This window comes from Apteryx mantelli, chromosome 4 (genome assembly GCF_036417845.1).
Source record: "Apteryx mantelli isolate bAptMan1 chromosome 4, bAptMan1.hap1, whole genome shotgun sequence".
Taxonomy (NCBI): Eukaryota; Metazoa; Chordata; class Aves; order Apterygiformes; family Apterygidae; genus Apteryx; species Apteryx mantelli.
Window position 1 is genome coordinate 50,286,611 of NC_089981.1, and position 23,940 is coordinate 50,310,550.

The 23,940-nt window shown below is 37.9% G+C and overlaps 1 long non-coding RNA gene across 1 annotated transcript in view; it reads right to left on the reverse strand.

Annotated features, from left to right (window-relative positions):
• LOC106498173 (uncharacterized) overlaps positions 1-23,940 on the reverse strand; it is a 133,490-nt gene that overhangs the window by 31,690 nt on the left and 77,860 nt on the right. The gene's annotated exons all lie outside the window — the stretch shown is intronic.

Genomic DNA, 23,940 nt, shown 5'->3' on the forward strand with positions numbered 1-23,940 from the left:
CCCTTGTGTACTTTTTTCTGCTAAGTAACACAAATGTCTGCCTTTGCTATTTGTTTCAGAGAGCAACAGCTGCTAACTCTTGTGATTTTACCTTTGACACATGTTCTCAAAGCAACCTTGAAAACAAAATTAAAAAACAAACCACTTTGCTGCAGCACTCAACATTGAGATTTACTCAACACTCCCTTTGCAATGCCACCTTTGCTATTACAACACAGCATATCTTGCTTGATTAAAAGCTCTGAATTCTGAAGGTGCGTCCTATGAATTACACTCTACAGCAACAAAAGCTGAGAAGAATTCTCTTTTTTAGAAACTAATGGTGTTTTCTTAACTGAAGCATGGTGGGAATTTTAAATCATCCAATTACTGCAATTGAGCTGAAAGCTTTTCAGACACAGGAACCAAAAATAACAAGAGGCATGGAAATATCAGTATGAATGGGGATCAGGAAGACCACGATTTTATCCCAAGAAAAAGATATAGAACAGTGAATGGTACAGGAAAGGTAAATCAAGAATTTCCTTCCCAGAATACTACTAGAGCAAGATAAGGTATCCAATTAAACTGGAAGCTGGGAAGTCCACTATTAACACAAAAGGATACTTCTTCATATGACTGTGCAGGGCACTCTGCTACAAGGTTGCAGAGCCATATGCTTAGTAAAGTTTAAAGGAGGGGGAAGACAAAATTACATTGTAATACAAAATACTTCAAAATAAAAAGCTGGAAAAGATACAAGTGTCTTCATGCTTTATGACAGAAACCTAACTACCAGGAACCTAAAGAGATAGTCCCTGGAGAAAATTTTTATCATAACTGCTTATTGTAGGGTTTTTTGCATCATCATCCCAAACATCTGTTACTAGTTCTAACTAAAGAACAGATGGTCTGACCCAATAGGGCAATTCCTATGACCCTACAATTTCCCCACTTGCCGATAAGTAAGTTTTGAGGCCTCAAGTAAGCAAAGCAAAATTAACAAAAACAGATAGCTAAATAGGTTTTAAAGCTACCTGGTATACAACACTTACTGAAAGTAACAGTTCTAAATATTGTGTTTTCCACAACCTCTATACTGACAAAAAGAGCTTTCTAAAAAGTCCTCCAAATGCAAGTATGACTGAACTCCAGAAACAGCACTTATCAAGCTAATAAATGACTCCTTGTTTCATGTTAAGCTTGTGAAGCAAAGCTATTGCAGATGTACAGTGAAATTTGTAGAAAAAAACTGGAAGACATCAGCATGTTCAGATAAGCTAGAAGCCATTTTCAGTAAGAACTTTTGGTGAGGTCACGACACTGCATGGTAAAAGAAATGAAGAAAACAGCACAGACAGGGAAAGGAAATAAAAAACACATGAGGGTTCCCTGAAAAAAAAGCAATTTGACTTTGAATAAAGAATTCAGCTTTTTTCCTTCTCTGTTTTCCTAAGCAAAGCAGACTTCTGCAATCACAATTGCCACCCTTCCTTCCTTCATACATCAATTCTGATCAAGTCTGACAACGGTGTGAGGTCTCAGAAATGCTGCCTTCTTACAAATTTAATGAAAATTGGTAGTTTGATAGATGAGAGAGACCAAATCAGTGTCACCACTGAGGAGAAAGCTGTAGCATAAGATCAACAGCTTTTGGTGTGGTCTGTTTGCTGGCCAGGCAGCACATGCACCTCAGAAGCAGTGACAGCATGTGCATCTTACCATTTGGTAGTTTAGGAATATACAAAAGATACAGGTATTGGGGTAAGAGGAAACTGAAAGAAAACTAAAGATGTTGATGGATCGCAGGCATTCTACTGGACATGAGCAGATTACTGTACTAGTAAGGGGATGGTGGAGAAATAAGATATAAATCTCAGCAATCCAGGTTTTGCTAATTACAATACTGAGGGAATTATCTTAGCACTCTAGGTAAAAAAAAAAATGACGAAAAAGTGATGGAAAATCAGGCCCACAAAAAATGGCAAATACACTCCAAATGGCTAACTAAGGGGGAATGAAGCTACTCATGTTCTTTACTGAACACATTAAAGAAGGCAAAGTAGTTCAGAAGGAAAGTGGAGAGGGGCAAAAAGAGATAGAAAGCAAAAGGTCTAAATAGATGATGATCCCATTGGCAGCTTTTGAACAGCACAGTATTTCTTTGGCTGATCTGAGTTTGAAAGCATGATGATGGGAAGCATGGCTGACTGACCATAAAATGCAATGAGATGGATATGGTTAAAGACAAAAGTTATACACAGCTCCAAAGGTAGTTCCCATCAAAGTGATGCTGACAAACTTCTGTCTCAGAATTCTGTTGAACTGAAAGCTCATTTTTTTAAATAGTCAAACCCCACTTGAGCAAAAAAGGGCAATGTTTGTGTACCCCTTGGTCCAAAAGCCTCTCTCCTACCCTCCTCCAAATACTGCTTTTACGCCATGCCTGCCTCCCCACCCCTCCAAAAGACTGTCACACTCCCATCTTCTCATCTTGGCAGCATTCCGCTGGATGCACCGGTGTGGAGGTTAACCTCGTGAGCTACATGAGACCCAGCTACTGGCCCAGAACCACACAAGCATCTCCATGCGCAGGTCCCCACCACCCCGGCTGCAGGGCGCTCCAGTCAGCCCTGCACACAGCTACTGCCTGGCTGGGGACCTCATCGGCACACACATGCCCCTAGCACATTCGCTTCTTCCCAAGAAGGCTCACTGTGGCAGCTGGTTAGCTATCACGGTCTCATTTACTGCTGGATGTTGAGTTACCTATACACAGCTTTTTGACCTTAACCATCAGAGAACATAAAATTCTGAAATTTACTGCTTTAACTGTTTCTCTGTACATGTTCTTAAAGCATAAAAAATGGCAGAGCAAGCAGGCTCCCATTTAATAGTGAGTGAGAGTACCTGTCCAAGAAGTTTTTAGAGCAGATTGCACGTAGTCAAATCCCGTAGATCTAAGACTGCTGAAGAATAAGTTCTCCTGCAAACACCCCTCTAGCCTCATGACTTCATAGTTTGAAGATGAGTATAACAGGCCCTCGAAGGGGCAGCCAGCTCTGCTGCCTAAGAGAGAAAAACTTGACTGTGATCAGCATAGGCCTCCCCCTGAACTGTCTGCCAGCACAGGCCTAACATTTCCCTCCTGGATTGCACAAACAATGAGGAAAGTAACTAAAAAAAAAAAACCCTGGGCCTGAACACAAGAAAATGTGTCAAACTTTACAGTTACTTCTCTGAATGCAGAAGTCCATGAATGATATTCATTCAAACTTCTCTTTAGGAGGACGAAAAAAATACAACTGATACACTGGTATATCTAATCCTCAGCTGTTAAAAGATTGAATAAGTGGTTATTCAGTATTGCTTTGTCACAAAAATTAAGTATTGCACCCTAGCCAATACAAAATTATTTGTTTTCGGAAGTATTTTTCCTTGGTACTCATTAGCACAGGGTCAGAATACTACAGAAACTCTCTTCATTAAGGATGTAAGACATCCTGAGAAGTATCTTCATATTTGGTGCCCATTTCATTACGTTCATGGCCTGACACTTCGGAACAGTTAGTATTACATAACATTGTATGCATTTAAAAAACACAGCATAGCTTTTTCTTCAGTTAAATTCCACACCAAGTGCCAAAAGATGAAGAGTATGCTTTGACCACTACTATGGTTTTAGCCATTTGACTATAAAATGTATGAAAATTGTGACAAAGACAAAAATAAAATCTGCATCTGCAGAAGAGTATTTATCCTCCCAAACCATGAAACCATTCCCTTTCTTCCTGAAGTTGCCTACCTCTTACGACTCTTTTCGAATTTACAAGGAACACCACAGTGATCCTCTGAAAAATGGTTTCTTACTCTGCAAAAAGACCTTCAGCCACAGAACACCATTCATTTCATGCAATGATCAAAACAGTCTGGAAAAAAAAATCTTTAACAATGAAATGAAATGTGTACAAAGTGAACAAATTAAGGATGCAGAATATCAAGAAGCAGCATCTAAAATTCACCACCTTCTTTAAAAAAAAAGACAAAAAAACACACACACACACCACACAACTGATAAGCTTACAGAATTGACTCTAACATTCCTGTAATGCTATTTTTGTTTACCATATGATTCACTACCCTTCCCCAAGAAAGAAAAATCCAAAGTAATGTTTACTTTCCAAAGGGAAAATAAATTTAAAGAAGGAAGTCTGTTAATAGGACAATAAAAGGAGTTACTAAGAAAGTAATATGCTTACATGCAACAGGGTGCATCAAGACACTGTAATAGAGGCCCTAGATGTATATCATGTGCCAAAAAATACTTTTCAAAAGATGAGAAAGATGGCTGGATAAAGCAAAATATAACACACTATCAGAAGGAAAAAGACATCCTTAAAAGTACAAGTTGTGTCCAAATGAACAAAACAGAGGTTTGTATTTCAATTGCTGAAGCTTGTCCTTTTCAAAGTCACGTAAGAAAGTCACAAAAAACTGAACAACTTGCTAATGGTATAAAAGATTAATAACTCCTTTCTCAAGCACATCAGAGGCAGAAAGCCTGCCAGACAGGCTAGAGTGCCACAGATAATCAAGGTGTAAAAGGAATACTCAAGAAAAATAAATAATGAGCTAATGCAATTATTTATATTGCATTCAAAACAGTAGTCTGAGGAGGTTCCCACACTGGGAATTTTTTTTTAAGGGACAAACCAGAAGAATCGCCTTCAAACTTAAGTGCCAATAGGTTTTTAAAAAACAAACAAACTATAAAATTAATAGAAACAAAATATCAGCAAGATCAGAGGATATTTAGTTCTAAAATTAAGTGCATTAAGTTGGCAAATTTATAAAACTGCTAAGCTATTAACTGCATTTTAAATCAGTTACTTAAAGCTACCTCATTTTTTCAGAGAAACTAAAGATGACAAATATGACATCCACTTTTAAAAAGACTTGGGAAGCTTATAGTTTCCTAGAATATTGCTTTCCATATTGGAAGAATCAGTAGATTCTATGCTAGTATCATAATCAATATGGCTTTTTTTTTTTTTTTTAAACAGAGCCTTAAAAAAAAAAATCTCCCTCTTCTCAGTAGCAAGAGACAGCCTTTAGGAAACAGAACAGAATTATTAGAAAAGGAAGAAAAAAATATGTCACTTTTTTTTTTTTAAATCATGCACTTGCATCCTCAATAGTACATGCAGTTCTTGCCTACTGCACCCTTCTCATCCTTGTACTGAGGTAAAAGTAGAACTAGTAGAGTTAGATGATCAAAAATACAGACAGGCTTCCCTACCAGGGGAGACCGCGCAGGGCACAGTCACGGTCAGACACTCAGCAGCAGAGCTCAGACACGCGCTGCTTTCCCTCCTCCCTTGCTCCTGCTGTTTATTCCTGTCCCTGCCATCCTACGGCCATGTATGCGCACAAAGAGATGGACTGGCTGAACTGCACTGCAAAAGTACCTACGGGGGCGGGGGGGGGTGGTGGGACACAACAGCCATTTTTCAGCTAGATCAGTCCTTCAGTCTCTATTTTTTATTGTGACTGTATAAACTTTTATGTCAGCAAAGGAAGCAAGAACAAAGAGGAAGCTTCCAGTGTCAGCACTGGCTTAAACACACAGAAAGGGCACCCTAGAACATTTCCCTCTGGAGAAAGGTAGTTGATAGCAAACAGCAGTTCTATAAAATCATGGAAAACACAGAAAAGATGAACAGGAAATGATCATTTGCTTTTTCTCAAAATATCAAATTGGAGGGCAAATAAAGTAATCAGGTAACATTAAATGACAGGAACTTTAGAAACCACATAAAATAAGGAGCTCTGTGAGAAGACAATAGTGGATGCAAAAAAAAAAACAAACAAAAAAACCCCCTAAAACAACCATCCACCACACCTATTACACGACCTAACAAAAAAGAAATCCATTAAAGCAAATTATACACAAGATGCCACCTCTGCTTCAGGAGTCTAAAGTTGTTGAAAGCCAGAGGAAATAAGGGGGCCAGGACCATTGTATACTTGTCCTGCTCTTCTTGACTTTAAACATCCGATACTGAGCGAGCAAGATCTCAAAACGGACGCTGAGGTAGCTGGACACATCGCCTGGCCCAATGCGTGTTCTTACGGTTGTTGTTAATCAGCTACCTAACAGAAAGTTTTCTGAACTAAAAGAAGTAGTTACTACTATTTTGGAAATAGCTATATACAGAGTATTTTAGTATAAGTCCATAAAATTTATGTCATATGAGAAAATGTGTCAAATATTTTTCAAAATTTATCAAAAATTTATTGGTAATTACTTCTGTTGTTCAAAAGTGTAAGGAAAGGCATTGTTGCAACAGTATTCTATACTAGAAAAAGAATTAAGGATTTAAAGGTTTTATTAAAATTAATACCATTTCATGAATCAATTCTTTGCCATTAACAAATATAAAACTTGAACTTCACCTAAAGTCACATAAGAAAAACAAACACACACACACACACACAGTCTCCTATTCACAACAACGTAGCTTTCCCTTCCTCCCTTCCCATGCAGATACAGAAAACTGGACCTGTGATCTGTTGCCTCACCGTGCATCACAGCCATCTTGCCTCACCTAGAACATATTCACAGCACTATTATTGCATGAGAGAGAATCATTTGTTAGGTTTACTTTTGCCTGTGTGTGCTTTAAGTGCAGGTTAAAAAAGTGCAGGTGCACTATGGCAAATCGCACCAAGTCTGATTATAGATGGAGCAGACAGCTTGAAATACATTCATCTGTACAAGAAGAGAAGCTGAGTGAGACAGGTATTCACCAGTAAGGAGGCAGTAACAGATAGAAGTACCCTTTTCTTTGGATGAGCACTGTCAGTCCTTCTGCAATTTTACTGGTAAGAAGTGCACCTTTGAAAGTACGTACCTCTGAGGGGGTTTTTTTTGAATACTCTGCTGGGAAAAAATACTGAAATAAATCAAAAATTATCTGTTCTTAAAGGGGAATGCAAGGCATGGGAGCTTTCGATAAAAAGCTGTGACAGAAATATGCATGCCAATATCATTTAAGTTTTCAGGCGGTATTATCACTTTTTAAAGTTTTCCATTTGGAAAAACATTCAGACAGAATGAGTTAACACACATTTTTAAACTAAGAGTCACCTGAATGAGACCAAAGCAACAAGAAAGCTGGTTACTAGAGCATTCTGTGTGAAGACACTGAAAGGTGCTCTTCAACCTAAATCAAGAGCAGCATTCTCCTGCTAACAGCAGCAAGAGACAGCTGGACAAGACAAGAGAGCTTTCCTGCAGTACAAGCCAGTGAAGTAACTGTTCTATGGCTGATTTGATTTTGGCTGATATTTTTGCCTAGTAGAGTAAGGTACTTAGAACTTTCTATATGAATCTCATTACTTTTCCCTAAAAAGTACATTAAAAAAACAGATGAGCTGATTTCTTGCACATGGAAAATTTAAAGAAAAACTTGACAGAAGAATTTCTGAACAGAAGAACTTCAACCACCAAGACATTACTATGTTATGCCTTTCGATATGCTACCTTCTTGCAAAGGTCAGAGGAAACAGCATGTGGAATTAAACAGAAGATAAGTGCATTCTAAGTAGGATCCAGAAGACAGGTATGAAAAAACCCTACCATTTGTAATAGTGACCCATAAGGCAGAAAAGCAAGTCAGCACTATAGAAAATGTCAGTACTGTATGTAAAAGTTCTTACCATTTCTCAAGTTTGTATTATTCACAGAAGAAATTCTATATACATTTTATAGTACAATAAAAAAATAAATATTGTGACTGGATGTCTAGGTGAAATAATCTACATTTTTGCTTTAGCTATACCTTATTGTATCCACTCTTTTTAGGGACAGAGGTGGCTACTTATTAACTGCACAAAGTTCTCCAATTAAAATATTTTCCCTATGAATACAGCAATTTTTAATGTGCATACATGAAAAGAGCTATGACAATACCCTGACAGGGATCTGAAAAACATTTTGACAGTCAGTAGACCTTTGTAAAGAAGGAAATATTTTAGTGATCAAAAAATGAAAATACCCACATAACAAGTGTATTTGGTTATACCTAATTACACATGGAGTCATGGTAAACCTGATTATCAAAATACAATGCTGAACCTGTTTTCATTTTCCAAGGCAATTTAAAATGCTGCTGCTAAGCAACAAAGAAACACTTGAGGTGCAAACGTTCTTTCTGAACCCTGCTTTGAAGGTTTGATATAAGGCTATCATGACCAACTTCGCCAAGTATTAAACACAGCTGTGATGGCACAGACCCATTCCATAATTTTCAAAAAATTTCAAAAGTAAATGGCAGGCTAATGGGAAAAAAGTCATCAGAATAAACTTCACAGAAGTGATTCTCACTGGCTGTTGTTTCAGAAGGGTATTTGTATATTATTTGTAATGAAAATTTTTCAGATTCCTATGCCTGCTAGGACTCTGCCACTGGGATAAGTTTGTTTACATATTCTTAAACACCCAGCAATTTTAAATAACTTTAACATGTATTTGATGACCCAACTTACAGCTAACGCTAACTGAAATGCTGAATTACCAATACCAACACTTCATATTAATATATATATATATATATTTTTAGAAGTCACCTTTACCTCGATATGCAAGGCAGTTTCCATTAACATCTTCATGAGCTTAACAGCAGGAAAAAATCTTCTCAGGACTGTCAAATTCCTAAAGCTTTGTTCATTCAGCTACTCAATTTCTGAAAAACTGTTTTATTATCTAACTTCGAAAGGTTATGTTCTTCTTTCCCAAGAAAATTATGGGCAGAAATAGGTAGTTAGCACCAGCTCATGAATATCTAACTTGCCTTCTTTCAAGAAAATTTTTCAAAGCAGCCATTATGCTTTGAAATCTCTGCCATCATTAATCATATACAAATGTCTAAGGCAAAAGTTCTGAAAAGCAGAGTGATTTAAGCAGTTTGGGGAAGGGGTGTGGATTTGTGTGTGTGTGGGGGGAAATATCTGCAATCAAACACACACCTTCTGCAGCCAGAACACCAGGAAAACATGCAAACCTCAGATCACAATTTGAGTTCAGCACGATACAATGCAGAAACAAACACGGAAGGAGGCTGATGAATGAGGTCAGAGAGAGACAGCCCCTACATACAGAAATTGTAGAGATCAATTGCCATGCTGCCTAGTCTGGAGTCCGCCAAAAAGCCTATCAGATGCTTCTCATTGACCTCCAGACTTCCCGTTTGCTAATTATTTTGCTCAGTATTTTGCAAGACAGATGTTTATTTATTCCTACACTCTTGCTCAATTGCATGGTTACCAAAAATATTTTGCTTTGTAGATGACAGACAGGCTCTGCATTCCACTGGTGGTTTACAGACCAGAAACTGAGAAAAACAACACTGGTAAGCCATATGAAAGCAATAGATTTTTGTGAATTATTTCTTTTTAAGTAAATTTGGGGTGTAATTCATCAAACTGACAAACTGTTGGCTTCCTTGCTTCTCTTCAACCTGTTCCAGCAAAGCTCATTGTTAACCCATCAAATAGCTTGCTTATTCCCTTATGTCTCCAGTTATTTTAAACTGCAATGTGACAGCACAGACTTAACTATTCTCTTGTTATTTCACATTTTGCACTGTGTATGGCTGTTTCCACAGTTACTGACCTATTCCTTTGATGTCTTCAAGTTCACAAGAGTCAAAATTTTTAAAAATAGATTTATTGCATTTTTCAAACTAAAAATAACACTGATGATTAGATGAAATTCCAGGCAAGCAAGACTATTATACTTGTGAAAACAAAATAGTGTTGGAACAAGTACCAAATGTCTACATAAAGCAGGTGCAAGGAAAAGCAAGGTCTGCAGTTTTTGTTGGATGCACTGTAAGCAAACCTTTTGTCAAATCCTCTCCTAGGTCAGGTTTCTTCACACAAATTATTTCCTATATTTCTACATCTAAGTGATCAGATTTTTAGATGTTCTAAAACTATGATATCCTTTCATGTTAAGTATTAAGCCAATGTTAAATGACTTAAGATTAATGTCACGTTAATTAAGCCAATAAATAAGGCTTCAATTTTTTTTGTCACTAATAGCATAAATAAGAACAGATTAAAAAGGGGTGTTTTTTTCTTGGAGGAAAGAAAGATTAGGAGTTGTGTTGGAGGGTTCAGTAATCTTGCTATCATTTGCTGGTTTTACCATGAGATTAGATGGTTTACTACATCAACCTCTCAATTTATGTCATTCATACGAAAATAAAACTGATGAGAATTTTTAAACTTGGATTATGTAAAAAGCAAGAGTTCACAACTGTTGTTTTTATGATATCACTTGACTACTGAATTTTTAACACTTGCTTTCATTATCATGGGCCAAGTCCCTCTCAGCAAAGCACAGCTATTACAGATGGTACTCCTTCTTTCCTGTTTTGAATTGTCTGCAAGCTGATTAATTTTTTTTTTTTTTGAGATTCAAGTTCTATTTTATAATTATTCTCTAGACAATTTGGATGAAATTTTCTGCTTTGGGTGTGGCACAAACTGTTCACTTTAGCTATTTATGCTGCTTATTTACATTATGTTGAATGAAAGCTTTTTCTAGTTAATAGTTGAATACAAGAGCTTGTTTTTAGTACAAGACAAAGTGTTCTGTTCTTTTTCATGTGAAGATCTTTGTATAAAGAACAGCCGTTACTCATTTAGATAAAGAACCACCCATTCACACAAGTATTTCCAAGCACTAGCACATATGCAAAAACACGATCAGGTAGATGTTAGAAAAAGGTAAGAACAGAAATACAGTACACACAACCACAGATGTTAGAATTCAAATCAGAAGCAGCACAACATCAAGTCAGTAGTAGCTTTATACCTGCCATCCAGTTCCTAAGACTTTTCCATTCAGACCTTCCTTCTCACACTGGAGGATGGAGAAGCAGGGCTATCTCCGGCTTGCCCCAAACCTTTGCAGCTTCCAGTCACCCAACCCCCTCCAGTTTAAGTGTAAGAATCCATATAGCCTTCTGCACCCTTTTCTTTTGCCCATCCCAATCCCAGCAATTCCAGCCAAAGTAGCTCTGGTTCTGCTTAACCTAACCCCACCACCTGCATCACCAATCTTTGGCCCTCTTATCTCCTGCTCTCCCAGCTCAGAGTAATATGACATTTTCCACATGGCTTCCAGAGAGGAGAAAACCTAAGGGCTGAAGACCAGAGGGGGAAAAATCCCTTACCCACTTCTCCAATACATTCTACGTGTCCTACATAGGCTCATCTTATAATAAAGGAACTACTGCTTTATCTGATAAGCACTATATTCTTTTTCAAGGGCCTGCAACATAGTGGCTTTATGAATCCTAACAGGAAGACTTTCCCATGAGCCTATGGCAGCTGGGAAAACGTAACACATCTACATCATAATACATGCAAGCAAAAGGAAATAATTATACTACCACATGCAGTCTTAACTTTTAGCAGATTATGATTCCAGAGAATTCAACCTTTCAGTCTCCTAAAATGTGCTGCTGTGCAATACTTGCGAATTATTTTATAAAGAAAAAAATGTAGCTATATCCTCCTAGACTTTCACATTTTCTGTGCTGCAAAAAAATGCCAATTGTATGCGTGCATTCTATCATTTAGAGCTTTCTAAATGCCACCACATTGATCAGTCCAATCTATGCTGGGGACAAAAGAAATACTGACATCTACTCGGACCAGAAGGACTGAACTATGGGCCTATGTGGAGCTCAAGGCTGCAATTTAACATTCCAGCTTGAGTCAGATTGACAGCCTACCACTGTCAAAACCAGGAGACTGAATTTGCTCATCTCCTGTTCCATTCCTCCCTTCTCTGCTTCTGGCCTACATTCATCTCCTCACATTACAAACCCATTCAGCTTCCAAACCAATAGAAGACTAACCCAGTAACAAAAAAACAAAGCAACCTCTTTTTGCTGGGATGGTGCATCAGATCAGCTTCTGGTAAGACAAGTGCCAGAGCTAAGGAGAGGAGCAAGAGGGGAGGGAGGGAGGGAGGGAGGGAGGGAGGGAGGGAGGGAGGGAGGAGAGAGAGAGAGAGAGAGAGAGAGAGAGAGAGAGAGAGAGAGAGAGAGAGAGAGAGAGAGAGAGAAGGAGCAGAAGCAAGACCTCAATCTTTCAGAATATGGCTCAGCTGTAACATGAAACTACCAGCCTTTAGTTTAAGTTTACAGACACTTTCAGGCAACTACTACATCCTAAAGATTAAGAGAAGGTGCATATGCCTTCCAAGTTAGACAAGAAAAAGCAAAACTTAACACATATATATAGAAAACTCACAGTTCTGCTAAATTGAAATCAGCTTTCATTAAAATACTAAAAGGAATTCCTTCCTTGTGAAGACAAAGTACATTTAAATGTCAACTTAACCCCCAAGTTTCTATCACATAGCTATTTGTAAAGCTGCTTATTACCCTGGAAATGCTTTTTTCCTAACTGGGACATGTGAAAACTCTCACAATTCTTCTTATTCAAGCTGATGTGAATATTCTTTTATAATCTTACTACAGTACTGCAGACACCATTTCAGTAACCTCATTACTGCTGACCTTACACTATTGGAGTTAAAAAAAAAATTGAATGTTTTTAAGAAACTGGTGAACATATACAATGAACATACAATCCAGAGTGTAAAAAAAATAAAAATAAAAATAAAAATCAGTATTTCTAGAATACAGAATCTTTAAAGACTGGCTTTCACAGTACTTGTACCTACAGAAACAAAAGTACAATTCTTTGACAATCCCAGTAAATACCTACTTTCACCATTTGGTATTAATAATGGATCTAAGTACAACTGAAGTTCTCACTTGATGCTTATCTTCATCTTTATGCACTTAGATACTACACATACCTGATTAGCCATCCTCCTGTGACATTCAACCTAGTCCTAAGATGGCTGGAAAACCAGGTTAAGGAGACAACCCAAGTTTCCCCCTTTCCCTCCCGCTCAAAGTTTCCGAACTGAAAATCAGTCCCTCACTTCTCTAATATGATTCTTGCAATCCAGAGGGAAGCATTTGGCTTTCATTCCAGTAGCTATTCCCAAAACACAGCTGTAAAGTATAAAATCAATTAATAATGTTCGGATATAAGACAGCTCACTCAGACACCACACAGGACAGATTTACAATTCTCAACATTAAATAAAACATTCAGAAGAAGTTTCTAGAAACTTATTTATTTTTATAAATTTTGACATAGACAAGTACTGCTTTTATTATTACTGTCTAAGCTTAGACTAGAAATATAGTGTTCACTTCAAACGACCAAAAGCCAAAAAAAGGAGCTTCCCATGAGCATGTATCATTATCCTCAATGATGAATCATGAAAAAAATACATTTCCCTTTAAGACAATAGAGATATCAGGCAAATGATTTTATGTACTAAAAACATTCACTTTTTAAACTGTTCAGATTTCTCTGCACATATACATTCATATTAATGCATTCAAACTAATTCATATTATGAATTTGACATTCTTATAAGTGTTACACTTACACAGCGAAGGTTCCTCTTGCAAATATCACAAACATTTGAAGAAGGGCACAGGGACTCTCTCTTCAAAGTAGCAGCAGTTGGAAAAATAGAGACAAAACTAAAGACACAGATAAAATACTTTGGTTCAGAGTTAACTAACTTCAAGCCTGAGGTAGTTAACAATGAGCTGGCGAATGGCATTCCTGAAAAGACAATTTCCCACTGAAAGCGCCCGCCAAAATCTCCTAGTGCTGCATTTGCAGTGGTATCAAACAGCAGTATTTTTGCAGGAGAATCCTCCTTTTGGGACTTGTTCCTGCTGGCTGTTTATAAGTCAACCCCGTGCACCTTTTGCTCTCTTTTGCTCCTGTTTCTTCCTCCTTTTTCTGCCTCTGTTTCCCCCTCCCCTTTTCTTTTAAAGGGTATCCTTCCCTCACAATTTTTCCTTCCTCTGCTCTGAGAGCCTGGCCCCCAGTCTCCCAGCACAGCATCTTCCCTCTCTTTCAGCTCCTCAACCCTCTGCTATTTAAATCACGACCATTTCCTCCCTCCACTCCACACTGGTTGCCAGCACGGCAAGCCCTACGCGCACAGATCAGAGCATCTTTGCAATCCCACGCCCGAGACCACAGCGAGCGGAGCCTGCTTTTCCCTAGAGGAGCGAGGGGAGGAAGAGGCAGGCTCACCCCGGAGGGCAGCCCCCCTGCAGCGCGCCCTCGGGTGCTCGGCGGGCCCACGCAGCGTCCCACCAGCGCCACAAGCAAAGCGGGCGCTCTTCAGAGAGCTTCACCCCCGGTAAACCTCAACCGTGTGTGAACTCTGTCCCAACTAAGAGGCTTGGACAAAAATCACTTCAGATGGGACAGGCTTTTCCACAATACAACTGTCCCCCTCTAAATTTCAAACAATTACTCATCTAAGCAACTGCAGATTAAGCTAAACAAAATAATTTTTTTTCTTCCTCCAGCCTCGTCCCAGAGCTCTGACTGATGACTCAAGACAGCACTAACACCTACGGAGAGGAGTTTAGGGCAAGCCGCCTCCGGGCGGACGTGCCTCACGACACAAGGCCGCGAGCTTCGCAGAGTCGGCACCGACTGCGGCGAATGCCGTTTGGCGGTGCAGGGCGGGCAGCTCCAGGCAGCCAGCCAAAGATATGCCCCCCTCATCCACCAAAGTCCCTTATAAGCGGATACACTTAAGTAGTGACAAAATCTGCACAAACCCTGACAAGACAGTTTCAACAGCTCAACTGTACAGTTTCACAACAGAAAGTGCAAGACAATCTAACTATAGGCACCAAAATCTGCGTAACTCAACCCAAACTGAAACTTTGAGTTACCAAAGCTGAAGACAGGAGATGTGCACCACGTGCCTAATGCAGCGTTGTAAGCGCAGGGACTTTGCACCTCCCTTCTCTCTCGTCTAGAACAGCCGAACAGCCCCTCTCACAGCCATCGCATCAGCAGATGACAGAGCCGCCACCACCACCCCCCCCCTCAAGGGCAGCACCAGCTGATAACGATTCAGTGAACTATGGCATATGCCAAGCTCAAGGATGTGCTAGGTGACTTAGAAAATTTTCTATTTATAATTTGTATTGTATCAACTCCCTACTTTGTACTGTGATGGGAAAAGAAAAGAAGAAACACACACACACCCCAAACGACTAGTTGTTATTAAATCTGCTTGGGACTTTCACGAAAACAGATTAACTGTACCCACAATTTTAGCAGCAGGATTTACTATTTTAACAGCTGTTCACAAACAAGATTAATTTCACTGCTGATTTCGGGAGGGGGGCAGAGAGGGAGGTATGGAAAAGAAAACTAACTTTAATTCAAAAATGTAGTATTTTCCTAATGTCAGTAACAATTCTACTACTTCAGGTCTTGCAATTTTTATCTTTTTGCACATATCCTTAAATTCTTTCATTTTTAGCAAAAAGGCCAAGTAACATAAAACTCTACTCACTGTGCATTTTCAGTCCTTCAGTGATTTTTAATTATTTTCTGCTTGTTTTGCACTTACAATACTTTCCCAGACATGATAGATTAAATCATTGCAGCTACAACACAAGTTCATTCTTTGAGTGGAAATTATCAGAAAACATACACTGAAGAGTCTACTAAACCAGGCTGAATTTCCATCCATTTACTCTGTTTTCTGTTGCTCTTTAATGTCCTGATTCAACTAGTATAGTTTATTTCACTGGACTGAATAAATTAAAGAGATACAGTAATTTCTTGGACTAAGAGTTTTCAGTGTGCTGCTTGAGTGCCTTTACAATTTTTACATTACCTACTTTAAGTGGTGTAATTGGCAGGGCTCAAAGGATGCTCTACACCAGTTCAGTAATTCACAAAAGTAGTATTTGTCAAACAGCAAACATTTAGGAAGAGACATTAGAGATTTATAGACAGCATCCTGTCACAATGGCTTCAGCTTTCAGCACGTGAAACCATGCTATGGCTCTTTTAGGGGCATCTTCCCACTGTGGTACTTTGCTAAGTGGTTCCAGTTATCACAGGGAAGCCTCTCACCAGCCAGTCCCGATACCTATGCTTTGTTGTGCCTTTGTAAGACACTTAGCAATACTGTATGTAACTGACATAATAAAAAGCCTGCTTAAATGACAGAGGTAGTAAACAAAAATATTCACATAGGCCACTCATTTCTCAGGCTTTTTATTTCAATGAAAGCTAAGAACCTCCTTCTCTTTAACACTGTTCAAGCTCAGGCAAAAAGATCTTTAAGTCAGCTGGAGTCTTGCCCAGATAGGAACAGCAGAAAAACATCATATATGCAATTGGTGGTTAGCAAGACCAACAACAAAATTATTTATCAAGAATTCCCTCTGAATTTTCCTGAGTAAAATTCCAGTCTGACAAGGCTCTTCAAAGTAGTTTTGGGGGCAGTGGGCTACAACTTACATTCACATACAACAAAATCAAACCAAAAAAAAAAGGATTTTTTAAAATTAAATTTGAAGGTGCTTCTTACACTGTCCAACATGACCTGGAAATTGTAGATCAGAAATAATCACTATAGGCAAAGATAACTACTGAAAAAATTGCTTTCAGAGAGTGGAAACAATGGTCAGTATTAAAATCAACAACAAAAAATACAAACAAAAAACCCCAAGTAGGTACAGCTAGAACTTCTCTTGCAGCCAGCTTCATTCAGTATTTTCATTGATGATTTGGATGACCAAAGAGGAGCCCACTTACACAATCCGCAATGACACCAACCTGGGAGGGGTCACAAGCAGTTTGGAGGAGACAATCTAAATTCAAAGTGAGCTTGATAAATCAGAGATTCTAAAGCCAAGCGGGTGAAATTCAATACGGACAAAAACAAAATGCTACAGATCTGCAAGAGATAATTAAAGGACTAAAAACAATAAAATTAGCAGGCTAAAGACTAATAAAGCAGACAAGAAGTTTGGGGGCTGTATTGGATCACAGACTGAATAAGAGTCAAACACAATGTTCCAGAAAGGCAAAAATCATTCAGGAAGGTATCAAGACTACTGAGCATAATAGGTGAGGGTGCAAGTATTTCACTGTGTTCTACACTGCTGAGTCTTGAAATACTATGTTAATCATATTTCTATATTCTGAAGAACATATCCTAAAACATGTTTCTGAAGTTACTAAAAACAGACTGACAGGAACACAAAACAAAAACTCATCTTGTTAACACATACGGTTACATATATTTGAATTTTCTAAGAAGTGTTTATAGTAAATAAAAAAAGAAATGGTCTTTATGTATAAACACATTTTTGCCACATAAGTGACAAAGTATCTAGACTGATTTTTCCTCCTCTTCACCTCCCCTTCTCAAATAGGAAGCTTCTTTCTAACTTTGGTTTCCTCTTTTCTTGCTCTTGTAAAACTAGCATGAAATACTTTGATTAGAATTGGTCAGTACAACTACAAAAACATTAGAGACACAACACTAATGCTGGTATCGGTACAAATCCTACTGCTTTTTCCACATTTGACAATTCATCTCGATGCAGTAACAATTTTAAACCAAGTTTAAAACCATGTGAGGGTTTTTTTTTCCTTTTATAAAGCAGTCTATTTACATTCTGACACCAGCTTATGTGTATGCTGTGTTCACACCTTTAAAATAAAGTTAGACTTTACCTAAGTATGCGTATGCATGCATGTATTTCAGTTCTGATTTTATTTTTCAACTTTCACATGAAATAGCAATAATATTCAAATCATACGTAGCCAAAAGCTGACACATCTTTACATCAGTACAATGATATGCACAGCATCTATCACAGCTGAAGCATTAACAGCATATACCAAAGTATGACACCATCTTTCAGCCATTTAAAAAAATTCAGACTTTCAGTAACTCTTTTTTTAGATTTTAACCTCCCACAAATTCTTTTGCCAACATTCCTTTCTACTAGAGATTTAACAGCAAGTTATTCATATACACAGGTCAGCTCCCTATGAACCGGAAGATGGAAACAAAGTGACAAACACACTCATAACAGCCAAAATCTAGAGACAGACCGTATTCACCTTTTCCTTTACAAATACGTATATGTATTTAATAGTTCAGAGATCTAAAAGCCAGAATAACACATAAGGGAATTTGAAAACTCAACACTCTTGATATATCATGTGAAAATGTTTGCTGAAGGACAGGGGGGGGGGGGGGGGGGGGGGGAGGAGCAAAACCACAGCCTTTGATTACATCTCCGGGACTATCCTAAATTGTCTGTGAAACTGCAATAATAATTCTGGGTCTAACATACATTGACTTGCAGGAATGCAGCACTAGTTCACTTACAGGTACAGTATCTGCAGTGCTCTAAGCAAAAAGAACGCTACCACTGACATAGGGACTAAAAAAGCAATTTTCCTGACGCTATGGACAGGACGCGGTGTTTTCAGTTATACAGTAGCAACTATTTTCAGAAACAGAACTCAAAACATCCTGATTACCTTTTTTGTTTGTGTAATTTATTCTCTAAGCCTTTAAAAATAAACCCTCTTTTAACATCTTTTTTCTTTACATCTGTATTACTCTTGCATTAACAGAAATAACATCAGAAATCTAGGGAAAAAGTTGGAGATAAACACAGTAAAAGAAAACAAACGACCAGCAGCCACCTGAACAATGCAGCCAGCATTATACCTGAAATAAGATACAAGTACTATTTAAAATATGAAATACTTATGTTGTTATCATCCTCTAGAAGACTTATGTCTCTCCTGACATAGTATTTTTGGTCAGAAAACACTTCCCTAAGTATTTGTCTCCCACATTATTTTTTTATTGTGTGGGTGCTTATAAGCCTGGACAGCAAACAGTGGGGAGCTCCTAAGTATTGCAACACAAATCTCATTCATCCATAGGTCTTCACAACCACCAATTGCCAAGTATGAAAAAGAAATTCATGAAGGTTCAACACCTACAAGGCAGGAAACCTCTTTATAGGGAGAGACTGAATATTAAAAGAGACGGTAGTAGTATTAATCTGTGGCAAAGTCAGTAACATAATTCAAAGCTCCCGACTCCTGTCCAACATTTCCGTTTTTAGATAAGTCTTGTCTCCATATCAGGTAAATCTTTAGAAAATCCATCCTGTTAACCACAGAGCACCCAAAAAATAAAACAAAAATAAATCACACTACAGAAGAGAATAAACAGCTGTTTTAACATCTATTTAAGTCCAGAAAAGAAATCCTACATCACTACAAGGGATTTCAGTCTTGAATAAAGACTCAGTGTCATCAATAAAATTTCCTTGAAGGGATTTTTTTTTTTTAGTTAGTTAGTTAAAAACTTATTTTTATTCTAACAAAATACTTTGCAAAAGACTTTTAGATTAGACCCCATTCTGACAGTTAAAAGTTAGTTTATTACTGGATTTAGAAATCAGTACTTGCCCAAATACAAGAAATCACTACTTGATTTATATGAAACCATAAAATATTGGCCTGATATATGTTATGTTTTATATTGATCCTATTGTGATTATGAAAGCAAACTATGCTGAGGTATCTCCTGTGACAGATATATCATTAATTGTATACTCTCATCAACATAACTGGTGCTCTGAAACACGCACTTTAAAAACTCTCAGACTCTAATAAGAGGGACTGAAGATGATACTGTTACCAATTCTAGTTGATAATACAAAATACTTCCCAAGACTAACACAAATAATTTACAGTGCTATCTTACACTCGGGCTCATCTCCAATTTTAAGCAAATTTACAACAAATAGTGTTACAGCAAAAGAATCTATGTTTTATTTTCACTAACAGACAAGTAGAACTGTTGCCTTTGTTTACAGAATATTAAGCATTGGGAGCAGAGCTCAGGTAACACTTCATAGGTATTCTCCTATTGGAACCATAAGCAAAAAGGGCCAAAAATACCTATATTTCACTGTAATTAGGATTTTAGCCATCGTGCTGCATACAGAACAATGCTACTCCCCTTGCATTCAGTACTGAAATTAAGAGAGTGCATCATGAGTAACAAAAAAGTAGCAAAACTCAGTTTTACTGATTTGTGCCCTATGCTCCAAACACTTTCCATCTCCTCAACATAATATTTTTAGGTCCATTTCCTTTCCTACTACACTGTCCATCAGGGTAATAAATTGGATTTCTCTCCTAACAAGCCACCACTCTGCACAAACTATTTAGAACTTAGTATCATTGAGACTTACGCCTGTCCATCAAACTGGACTGAAATCAGCAGGTTTGAAACCTGTTAGAAAAGGCTAGACATCACTAAAGCAAGTCTAAAAAAGCAGTACGGACATACGAAACAGGGTATTTCTGTTCAGCGCAAAAGATCAGCATTCACTTTTTAATGTCTCCTACCAAAAATATCTCAACCAGCCAATAAAAAATAAAAGCATGCTTTATTTGTTTACCTGGGTAACATGCTGTAAAACTGCAAATGCATGCACCCACACCCCCTGAAGCTACAAAAGGCAAATATCTTCCAACTATTTTCTTCTGATTTGAATGGTATATTTTTGCAAAGTCTTTGCATACCAGATATCCATATTTAAAACACACTAAGATGAAGATACATTTCCATGTGTACAGTCAATTGCTTTGCATCAAAAACACTTCACAGAATTACTTTCTCATAAACTAAATGGTTAAAGTAGTTTAATTAAATAGGCATAAAAGTTAGCAGCATGGCAGCTGAATACTTTCATGATAAAGTCTCAGAGAAGAAAAAAATGGAGGGATAGGAGCTTGTTGTTTCCTTGAACATACAAACGAACACCTACTGTAAAGCTAAGAGACTGTGTGCAACACCTATCTCTTCACAAAGCAAAGACAGAAGCAGCAAGCTGTGCCAGGCACTAACTGAAATCCCTCAGCAGGAAAGTATTAAAAGCAGTAGAGATTTTCACAAGCACTGGCACCTCTGAACTATCATACTGCAACTTGCACTAAGAGGACACTATCACACAAACAACACTCATCACATTGCTTCCCAAACAGCATCTCAGAGATCCCTCTGTAACTGTTTTTTCCAATTAAAATAGATACCCTTCTTTTTCTCCTTTAAGAAACACCACCTTGTGGAAAGCAATTCTTTGCTGTTATTTTACAAATTAGTTGATTCAGAATGAAAGTGAACCACAGAAATAAAAACTTGAAAAAACATGCTGTACAATAAATACATTAACTGAGCATGCTTAAACTTACATAACAGCACACTACCTCCAGTATTTTCATCGTTATTTTAAAATGCTAGCATTTTGGGGGGCAGCAAAAAACTGGGGGAAAAAACGAGTTTCAGTTGCTCAAACCAGGAACAAAACTTTTCCAGACACCTCCTCTTTGTGTAATATTCAGTATAACTTTTAGGAACACAACATATAAAATAACATCTCTGTGCCCTCTGTGCTTTAATATACTTTACAGTTTTTTTACTATAAAATGGTGAAGAAACCATATCTAGCCCTCTACCATATGCCCCCCTACCACAAAGGGCATCACTATTCTGACATAGCCACCTTTGATTTTTTATTCTCTTGCACTCCCTTCTCACATATACTATTATACATGGCTAGCGTTGCTCTAGGATAGGCGTGCAATTGCATACCTATAATGCATATATATATTATATATATGGGGTAATAATATGTTTGTATTATATATATGGGGTAAAAGTGACAATAGGGTAATCAAAATGGAGCAGGCATGGCTTCGAACATATTAGTATAGATATTCATCTGGGGTAAGCGTAGGAAAGGTTAAGCCCTAACCATGGATATATGGGCCCATATCCTGGGAAATTTTGCATACTGTAATGACTCACAGTTCTGAAGCACCCACAATAGCCAAACAGATAATCAAGCATGATACGCAGACCCAATTATACCAATACTATATGGCATTTACCAATGCCTTGCAGAATTCATTACACTGAGGAGTATGGAGATATCTGTATCCATTTATTTACATTCCAACACTCACTATGTGGCAAAAAACAAAACAAAACTACACTGAACATTAGGAATTACTACAAGAACAGTGGTCCTTTGTTATGCCACTATATGAAATTTCTGCTTTGAGTACCACGTTCAATTCCGGTCTTCTCAGCAAAAAAAAAAAAAAAAAAAAAAAAAAAATGTTATAGCAGGGTTAGAAAGGGTAAGAGAAGGGCAACAAGAAGGAGCAAAAGGTACAGGATCAAAGGTAAAATGAAACTTTTCATCCTGGAAACCCAAGAACTGAGAAAGAAATGTCAGGGGTTTATAAAATCATGAGTGGTGCTATGAAGGTGAATTAGAGCAATTGCATCATGTTTCTTCCCATACAAGATTTAAAAGGCCAGCAAATTAAACTAGCTTGCGATTTGTCACATAAAAAACAAAAACAAACAAACCCCAAACACAAACAGATGACAAGAGATTTTCATTCAGCATTTAACTGAAATTATGAAACTCCTTGTCATAGGATATGGTAGGTGCCAGAAGAAGATAAATATAAATCCATCAGGAACTACTATCTGTAATGATACCACCACTGAAGGCCTGAGCTGCAGGTCACCAGCTATACGTAGAACAAAGCCTACAGCTATAAACTCATCCTATATTCCTCCATATGAACCTCTTGCTAGGCTCTGCCAGAGGCAGCACCGCTGGGCTAGATGGAGCTTTGATTTGACCAGATATACAGTAAGCTAACTGTAACATTTGTCTTCTGGCTGAAAGACAACAGTTAAGATTTTAATGCCCAAGAAAATGCTTCCAACTCATCCAAATATTTAACCTGCTCTTTTGAACATGTTTTAAGTATCTATAAAGATGGTGATGAATCTCAAATTCCTTTTTCATGACCACGTGATTTTACTAAATCAAACCTAAAAAACCTGAATGGCCTTAATTAATGAAAAAATGACAACTGCTTTGCAGAGTAACCCAGGAGCAAAGCGACTGCCTGGCCCACAACTTCATTTCCTTTAGGGCAAAAATATTAAACAGCTACAGCCTTTACCTGCTCTTTTCTCTCAAATTTTTCATCCTACCACATCCATCCCTACTTCCCTTTTATAGTCAAGGACAGACAGAAGGAGCAGAGATTTGTAAGGAATGCATGTCTGTCCCTCCTCACTCCCTCACTGTCTAGCACGTAAATGTTTAAGGAATGCTGTAAACTTTTGATTCTAAATTAATCCCAGCCAGGAAGGCACTCAGTGCCCAGTCATTTTGCAGCTCATCCTCTTTCCAAACAACCCCCTCCCAACAGCCAATCCTTTTCAGAAAAAACAGGCTAAAGCAGCCACGATTCTTTCTCTGAAGGAGGAAGGATAAGCTGTTTCTCAACTTTTCCTCTCAGCTAGCCTCTGCAAATAGCTCCAGCATGGGTGCTAGGAGGGAGGAAAAGAGGAATAAAAGGAGAAGAAAATAAATGCCTATAAGGAGTAGAGAAAATGTAGGAAAAAACAGAATAAGAAAATAAAAGAAGAAAGGGCACACAAAGAAACAGTATTAAACAGAATCTGGAGTTTGAACAATGGCTACCCACTGCTTCTTCACATCCTGTAAAAATTTTTACACCTGTATGAAGGGAACACAAAGCTCTCCTAAATAACAGCAGCACTTTACACTCACTGTGTATTTACAGATATAAAAGGTTCAAGACAATAGAATCAAATACTGATATATATAGTAATTTGAGAAATTCCAGCTTGATCATTACTCCCTATTCTATATGCACACACAGATATATGTATATATAATCTTCTGAATAATTTGGAGGTAGCTAGCATCTAGCTCTATACAGCATGTAACAGTTGCTGCCAAAACTACACCTGCATGCCAGTACATTTGTGGTTTCTCCTCTTCCACCCCCCCCCTCCATTTTCCTAAACCATCTCTGCCACACACCTTCAGTTATTCTCTTGCG